General features: G+C 33.5%; 1 long non-coding RNA gene across 1 annotated transcript; it reads right to left on the bottom strand.

The window, feature by feature from the left end:
* Positions 1-3,716: 3,716 nt before the first annotated feature.
* LOC142240502 (uncharacterized) lies at positions 3,717-4,990 on the bottom strand. Its single transcript, XR_012723296.1, has 3 exons — positions 4,915-4,990; positions 4,614-4,844; positions 3,717-4,540 (listed from the first exon to the last, which is right to left on the bottom strand). It is a non-coding gene; the product is annotated as an uncharacterized LOC142240502 (long non-coding RNA).
* Between the last annotated feature and the right edge of the window lie 4,101 nt (positions 4,991-9,091).

The following is a 9,091-nucleotide window of genomic DNA, read 5'->3' on the forward strand; positions in this document are numbered from 1 at the left end:
CCCTCAAATGCGCTATGGAATCAATCCGAACATTGAGTATCTCATGCTGAATTTCCGGTAAAAGATTTCGCCTAAGAATTTCGACAAGAACCTTCTCGTCTAAAGGCTGAGACAACCTGTCACTAATATTGACAATGGCCTCGTAGAACGAATCAAAACTCTCATTCGACATTTGCTTTCGATCACGAATCAGTTCTCTCCAATCAACATCAGTACGAGAGTCTTTATATTGGGTTTTCAAAGCCGAACATAAACTAGACCAACGAATAGTTGAAACAGATTTATGGTATCTCCAGTACCACTCGCTAGCCTTTGCCTCAAATAATGTAGAAATATGTTGGCAAAGCAATTCGAAATTTCCTCCAAGGGTTTCCCTAGTCAAAGCCTCTACTCTATAGAGAAAATTTTCAATAGACATCCCATTTCGGTCACCAGAAAACTTGAGTTTCCAGTTACTAATAATGTGACCAACTTTATCAGGCCGAATAGACGAAGCTAAACTCGGGGTATTAGAAACGTTTGAGCCGGCCAGATTTCGAGCTGGCAAATTTGACGACCGGTTCGTATCATTCGGTATTCCTAACAATTGTTCCAAAGTTTGAACTGACAAAGGATCCGCAGGAGAAGTATTAGCAGGCCGAGAAATCGACGCAACAGGTGACGAAATTTGATTTGTGTGAGGGGGTTGATTAAATCGACTTAAACTGGACTGAATGCTTGAATCAATCATTCTAGCTAATTGTTCTGTAATTCGGTTCATCATCTCTTCCTGTTGAGCATTTACAGCAGCAGTAATCAAGCTACGAATATTTACCTGATCAACTGTACGATTCATCACCGGAGACTGAGTGTCCCCCACGCCTAATGTTTCCTGGACAACAGATCTCTCTTGACCCTGATTTTGTGACGACGGTGAAGTTTCGCCAGCAGCCTGTAAACCTACACGACTGGTATCGAAATCTAAAGCTCTCTGCGATTGAAGACGAGTCATCATAGGCGAAGGTTGGTTAGCTACAGTTATTATCACACCACAGGAAGGGCAATTTTTATTTTTCTTAATATATTTAGCAAGACACGACTTGTGAAAAGTATGTGAACAAGATGAAGCAATGCCATAAAGTGGACTAGTAATCAAATGATTACAAAGTGGACATTCAGATCCAGTAGGCAATGACAAATTTTCCGTATCTTGCGACATTCCCAAAAGAAACAAAATAAAACCTTAAAAAAAATAAATACGGAACAAAATATAACTACAAAATAACCTAAATTTCAAATTCCAAAAAAAAAAAAAAATTAAAATCCCAACAAAATTCTTATAAACACCTAATAATAATAAATAATATTAGCAGTGAGTGGTGAAATAAATACGGTAGATACTCGACAGAAAAAAATGAACAATATCATAAAATTTGAAATCCATCACTGGTGATGGGTTGAGAATTATTTTGCATCGAAAATTCCTTAAAAATAGAAGAAAATTAAAAGAAAAGCCATAGACGGTACTAAATTGAAAAAAATAAATCCAATTAAGTAATTTCCTGTCTTGCTTAGAAAAGTATTAGAAGAGAATCATGTTTCCTAAAACTACGTAAACGGTTTGCTACTAGCTTAATGTATCCAATAACAAAAATCCTGAAAACTAGCTCTTTTAAAAAACATAAAACCAAAAACGATGAGGGTACTATAAATGTTATCACAAACGAAGACGGTTTGCCATTAGCCATATAAAATCCAATAACAACTATTCCAGAATTCGTCAATGAAAAGATCTATAACACAAAAATATAGAGTATAAGATATAATAGATCGGTTTGAGCACAAAGTCTAAAAAGTTACAAGCCAAAAATTACGACAATCTATCACATCTATACAAATGGTGAAAAAAATAGTTAAAAAGAAAAATAGAATGAAAGGAGAAAAAAAAATCTAGGTGAAGCCACACGAAATATTTTGAATTATTCAAAGATGGAAAAAAAATAATTTAAAAAAATTTAAAACTGTGTTGGCCACACTTGTTGGGCGCCATATATAATAAATTATCTGTAGCATACAACGTTCTAGGAATTCCTAATAGTGGCAAGTCTGCTCTGAACCAATATGTAGTGGCACGCATCTGGTATCCGGCCTCTGCTCGTCGGCTATCGGTGGGGTTCAAACTTAACTACCAGGTTCAGTATGTGCCAAAAAAACCACAGAATAACTATTACTTAAAATATGCGTGCGATAAAATAAGATGGATAGGATAGAAAGAATCGGGAAAAAATTAAGAAAACTCGATGCTAAGCAGATGTGTGGATGTTGACATCTGATATTACCCCTCCCAACCTTGACCATGAGCCGTATGCAATGAATTTATACATGGTCCCAAACAACCTTCAACCCATCTCCCAGTTAGGAAATCAAAAAAAATATATATTTAGTGCTCCATAATTATTTATTCAACCGAATAATTCATAGAAAACATTTCAACTTAAAATCAAGGCAACTTGCAAAGGAATTCAATTAATATTTCGAAATAATCCAAAAGCATTTAATACGAAACGAAATTTGTAAAAAAAAAAAATACTGAATTATACCAATACAAAATTTCCTTAACACTAATCATTATATTCCTAATATTCTATTTTATCCCAAAAAAGTGCAAATGCAAAGCAAGGAAAAAAAAATACACTATTGATATGCAGAGATCGGTTATTTCACGAGTAATTACAGAAACAAAATAGCTGAAAAAGAATATATCCAGTTCGGATATCATGGTATATATAAATATGTATATGTATATGTATATGAGTGGTTAAATATATTTGTACCGCGAAAAATCCAATAATATTCAAAGATAAACCGAAATCATTTTTAATAACGAAAAAAAAGTAAATTAAACCAAAACCAGATTTAAATTAATTTTTAACTTTTACTTTTACTAATTTTTAGGTTTTCCGAAATTTAAAATAATAAAAAAACGAAAAAATCAAGTTTAAGCAAAATATAAAATTATTTTTTTTCAACACGATAGGATTCGATAGCAAAACCCTCTCTCACACTAGGGCTTAGGATCACGATATTGAATCTCAATTTCCAAGATACGCGTTATTTTAAATTGTCGAATCATAAAAAAACGAGAAAAACCGAAAATTAAAGAAAATTAATTTTCACTCAACTGAGCCGGGATTCGATAGTGTGGCTTTATACGTCCATACAACAACAACAATACAAGATACACTTTACATATAATCAAAATCAAAACTTTGTCACCGTTATCGAGATTTTATATCAATCACTGCTATTTTTACTTTCAAAATCATATAAAACAATTTCTAATAAGATAAAAATGCGTTACTTTGCACAAAAGAAATAAAACCACATCACCCAAACCGGGCTCGAACCTACGACCTCACGATTGCAAGCCGCGAATCTTACCACTAGGCTAACTAATGACTTATGGGTGGTTGGCCAAATGCACAATTATAATGAGTGGCAAATACTGTTTTTAATTACACTAAAATATATATTCACCACACCATCATAAAAGTCCGTAATAAATAATATTTGATTTTATATAAATAAAAAAAAGTATTTATTTTATTAATTAACAAAACAACATAATAAAAAAAAATAAAACCAAAATGAAATTAAAAACAAGGAAATTGAAAATAAAAAAAAAAAAAATGACCGAAAGCGGGCTCGATCCCCCAACCTTCTGGTTGGAAGTCGTGAGTGCTCTCACTGGGCTATCAACGGATTTTTTGTTCTTTGGCAAACTAACTATGTCAGCATTGGGGTGACTTTTGATCGTGGTTACATGTAAAAAGATATTCACCTACACACCAAACATCAATATTAGGAGAAAATTCCCCTTCTTGGTGACTTTGCAAAATAATGATTTTTGTTGCAAAACTAAAACCAGTGTTTTGATGGTTGGTAATGCCGGGAATATGTATAGGAAAAGGAAATAAATGACTTACTACTTATTGGTTCCAACGATGAAGGATCCTTCATGGGATATCCGGTAAATCACTAAATTTTTGAATTTTAATTATATTGGTGTTGTTGGTGTTGTTGGTGTCGTAAATGTTGAAATATAATTGTATTTAATTGTCTTTGTGGGTTTTGGTTGATCTTAACTAATTAATTTACGACCGATTTTCACTCACATACATACGAAACCGAAACGATTTAAAAACACGATATCTGCATATTTACAACTCTTTAACTAAAAAAAATTAAATTAACTACTTTTAAACTAAGAACTTTTCCGGATTCAATTCAAATTTAATGTCTTTGTTTTACTTTAAACCGGACAGCAAAAACTATAAAAACTGTAGCGAACACTTTTCTTTTCACACAATCACTCCACAATATTCGTGGTTCGATCTGGACCAGCCAAAAAATCTATGGTATCCTCAGGAGAAAATAATAAAGATCATATAGGGGTCAATTCGGAAAATGTTGCGGGTTTTTCGCTGAGGGTTGCCCGTACCCATGCAGAGTGCTTCCAAGTCGGATATGCCCAAGGAAAATTCAAAAAAAAATAGGATGCCTAAAACACAAACAAGGTTTCCAAAAATAAGCATCGATGCTTGGATGGGACGAAACCAATACATGTATATTACCTTTTAGCGAAATAAAACAGCTTATGGTTTTCCTGCGCTCCTGGTATGGAAAAATGGTAAACCCGGTAAAATCAGGATAATTTTGTCCTGGCCCAAATCACAGGCCGGTGAAATGACTATTGGAGGCCAAAATACAGGAGAAATGCCACCGAATATCCTCTGGGAAAAATCCAAAAACCAAGGAATGTCCACAAATAGAAGAAATTTCGTCCAAATCCAATTTATCTCGTCCTAATTAATAACATACAAGTTTTCAATCCAAAGAACAAAGCACAGTCAATTCTTTTATTTTCATACTTACAAAATGAAAATACAAATTTTTAGTTCAGGATACAAAAAATTTAAATGTTCGCTGCGCTGTCCGATTTCAAATTGAACAATTGACGAGATAAACTGAGAATTTGGGCAAAAGAACTCCTATTTATAGCAAGAAAACGCAATGGAAAGCCAGCGTTAGTAGGCTGGATTTTTCCAAAAAAAATGTTGGAAAATTCCTGCTATTTCGAAAATGGTATGAACACCCACAAATCCAAAAAAAAGAAAAACATATTCAAGAACGCGATCAATAAATCAAGCTAGCAATTCTAGCGTTATCAATAGAGGGAATCACTATGAAAATAGTCAAGTCGTCCTTCAAGCTTTCGATAGCCCAGTGGACAACACCTTCGACTATGGTCACACACGCCCAGGTTCGGATCCTGGCAAAAACTCATTTTAGGATACTATTTTTTTATTTTATTTTATTTTATTTTATTTTATTTTACTTTATTTCATTTTATTTTATTTTATTTCATTTCCCCGAAAATATACTTAATTTACATCTATCTCATTCTGTAACACTACCTTCAACCTGAGTCTACCATATCGTAGACTAAGTTTTAAGTACTATTCAAATCCAAGCTTTATTTATGAAATCATAAAACCAATATTATAACCAAATTATTCGAATTACATGAAAGTGTAACAAAATGAATCCAAGTGCTACAAGCGACCCTACAATTTTAATAATGCTCATATTTTAAATCGGTATTGTCCATATACACTGAAAAAATATTGTCGTGAGGTCCAAGATTTCATGTCTTTAAAATACGAATGCAAATTTTGCTTAGCATGGAAGACGAAATTCTCTACTGTAAAGTTTTTTTCCTTGTCCAAAAGTCGATAAACTTTTCAATGAAGTCGTATTGTTCTTATAATTAAGTGATTTCACTTAAAAATGGGTATCATAACGTGAAAGAAAAAATGTTTGGTCTAAGGTCAGCTTGACTTGAATAATTCAGAAAACTTCTTTAAAATCAATGAAATTGTCTTTAAATTTGTTGTCTTTTTGCATCTTTACTACAAAGCAAAAAATCGTTTAAATATAGGACATGTTTTTCAAAACTTTATTTTAAAGAAGTTTTTTACTTGAAACATAGCAAATTTCTACAAGAAGTCGCGTCTTAATTTGGAAAATAAAGTTGTCGTTAACTCGTTTTTAAAGCACTTTGATAGCATATGAAGAAAAAAAGCTCAAAAAGCGAAAAATTAAAATTTGCTTCCTAGAAGCAAGTACACAAAACCCAAATTTAAAAGAGAATTGTGTCTTAAAAGTATCCTTACTTGTATTTTCCGCTTCTTTGGCTCGGAATCAATACCAACATTTTTAAAGTAAAGACAAAATCTTTGGAACCGGGCATGCTTTTTTTTTCAGTGTACCTAATGACTACCACATTATTCTCGTCCACGAAGTTTTTTGGCTCTTATTTGTACTTAAGCATTTTCAAAAGTAAACTTCACCCTTAACATACGACTTAATGACGATTCACTAAAATTTTCTTGAAGTTTGAGATTTTTCATGAGTCACTTTTTAAGCTTTTTTCACATATGTCCCCACTTTGGGTCCTTTGTGGTCATATGTTCTTGCAATATTAACTGTATTCTGCCCATAATTTCATGATAGGTCACATGACGATCATGCAAAGTCAGTTGGAGCACTGTATTAATGGTTTCCGAAACAACAACTGATTTTTACCGACTTTGACTTTATGAAATTCGTCTTGCAGTGAACTACAACTTCCGTCGTTTTCAGTTTGCCTTGACAGAGCTTCATTGCAAGAATTGAATAATGTTCATCAATGTACTCTTGTTCACAGAAAAAATCTTTATTTAAATCTACTATATAAGTCGGGTTTTCTTTCCGGACGCAATAACTCCAGAACTCACGAACCGTTTTCCATGGGTTTGAATTCGTTGGTAAGATCTCGGGCTCTGCGAGGTTTATATACATAGAAAGTTTCAACGGAAAAGCCGGAAAATCTTTTTTACATACAGCGTACATTACAAAAATTTATAATTTGAATTCATTGCTTTTGTTATAAAATAATTTTATTTTTTCACATGAACAATGTACGGAGAACGTTGAGGGAAATCATGTGATGAAAATTGGGTACCTCAGTTTTTGATATCTGGTGGGGGAGGGGGACATCCCCTGCCCGACTTTTTCAAAATTGGGCCAAAATCCTCCGATTATAGTGAAATTTCCAAGGAAGATTAGGGGTGATGTCTAGACAAAGACCCGTTACTTTATTTTTCGATATTTGGTCGCCGAGGTGGACCACCCCTTTTATATGATTTATGTTTAAAATACAGTACAAAAACAAAAATTCTCAGATTTACTTGATTTACAGAGAACACGCAGTGAGGTTATGAATGTATTATGAGTTACCTGATTTTTTAATATTTTGGACGCAAAGAACAGCTACTTTATTTTTTGATATTTGGTCGAGGAGGGGGGACTCCCTTTGTCCGACTTTTTTTAAGTACAGTGAAAAAACGTAGAATTTGGGGGAGATTATGAAATTTATATGAGGTATATGATTGTTTAATATTTCGTCCTCAAGTACATTCCGTGAAACAATTAAACTTTTCTAATTTACTTGAAATTTACAGAGGATTTGGGGTAGGTTATATTATTATAATGGATATCTGATTTTCTGATATTCGGAAAGGAAGAGGGGCCTTCCCTTCCCTTTCCTTCCGAATCCGAATTGCGCTTATAATTTGCTTGAGATTTTCTGGGACGTCTACACAATATATTTTTCGATACTGGGAGGGGGAGGGAGACGTCCTCTAAAACTGAAAAAAAAACTGGAATTCTCAAGTTTACTTGAAATTTACAAAGGCCGTAGAGGAAGGTTATGGTGTAGTTGATATTTTGGTACTTGGACGGGAACCTTCTCGTTGTCCAACACTAAGAAACTTGAAGGAAAGTTTACAGATTTTTTTGGAATTTGCAGAGAAAGTGATATCTCTTTACAAAAAATGAAGCAAAATATAACCTTCTCCGATTTACTTGATATTGAGAGGAGATAATTAAATTTATACAGGAAACGTGATTTTTCAATGTCTGGTTGGGGAAGGGGAATAGTGAAGTTGGGTAGTTTGTGAAATGAATATAGGGTACGTGAATTTACAATATCTGGTCGGGGAGGAGGGTTTCCTTTCGCCCAATTTGTTGAAAATAGAAAGCAGAGGATTGTCGATAGATGGGTAGTCGGTACATAATTTTATGATTTCATAAGTTAATTTTATGATTTTTTTAGTTTTGTCAGACTTTTTTAAATAAAAAAATTTAAATTTACATGAAGTTGAAAGGAAACGTAGAGGGTGCTTCATTTTCCGGTATATGTTTGGGAAAGGCATGTTCTCCATGCCCAACACTTTAATGTTTATAGTGTCAAATTTTAAGTGTTTTTACTTTTTCCGATGTATTGGACGGTATGTTGAGGAGAAGTATACCTCCCCTTGACAAACCACGCTTGAAATTCACAGAAAATGTAGAAGAGTGTCCAACGATTTGAATACATAACAATTAAAAAACAAAAAAGTTGGTTGAATGGGAACACCCTCTACCCGCGAAGCGGGCCGGATTACTCTAGTTAATGCAAAATTTAACTCAGTTTTATTCTTTTTTGTAATTTAATTGCATTATGTTTTCGAAAATTTCCACAGGCCAATGAAATTTTTTGTTTTTTAAGTACACCTAGACCTCGCTTTGCGTTGTTTCGTTTTGCGTTGTTTCGAAGTTGCGTCGCTGCTGAATTAGTACTAGTTTTCACTTTGCGTCGTTAGATTTTCGAAGTTGCGTTGTTATCTATCTCCAAACTTTGCCACAGAAACTCACAATTCACTTTGCTTCGTTTCAGTTTGCGTTGTTTTTTTTTTTTTTTTTTTTTTGGAACGTATATGCGACGCAAAGCGAGGTCTAGGTGTATGTCATTTTATGTACTAAACGTGGGTATAAATTTCAATGGTCGTACACGTAAGTTCAATAAGAACTAAAACAAATGAAAATGGTTGGAATGAACGACTGTTTGGTTAAAATGGTCATGATTTGGCGCTTGCGATTTCGTTCATTAATTTTAGTTCATTTTTATACCCTTCACCACTACTGTGGTACAGGGTATAATAAGTTTGTGCATTAGTATGTAACGTCG

The sequence above is a fragment of the Haematobia irritans genome, chromosome 5 (assembly GCF_050003625.1).
Source record: "Haematobia irritans isolate KBUSLIRL chromosome 5, ASM5000362v1, whole genome shotgun sequence".
Taxonomy (NCBI): domain Eukaryota; kingdom Metazoa; phylum Arthropoda; class Insecta; order Diptera; family Muscidae; genus Haematobia; species Haematobia irritans.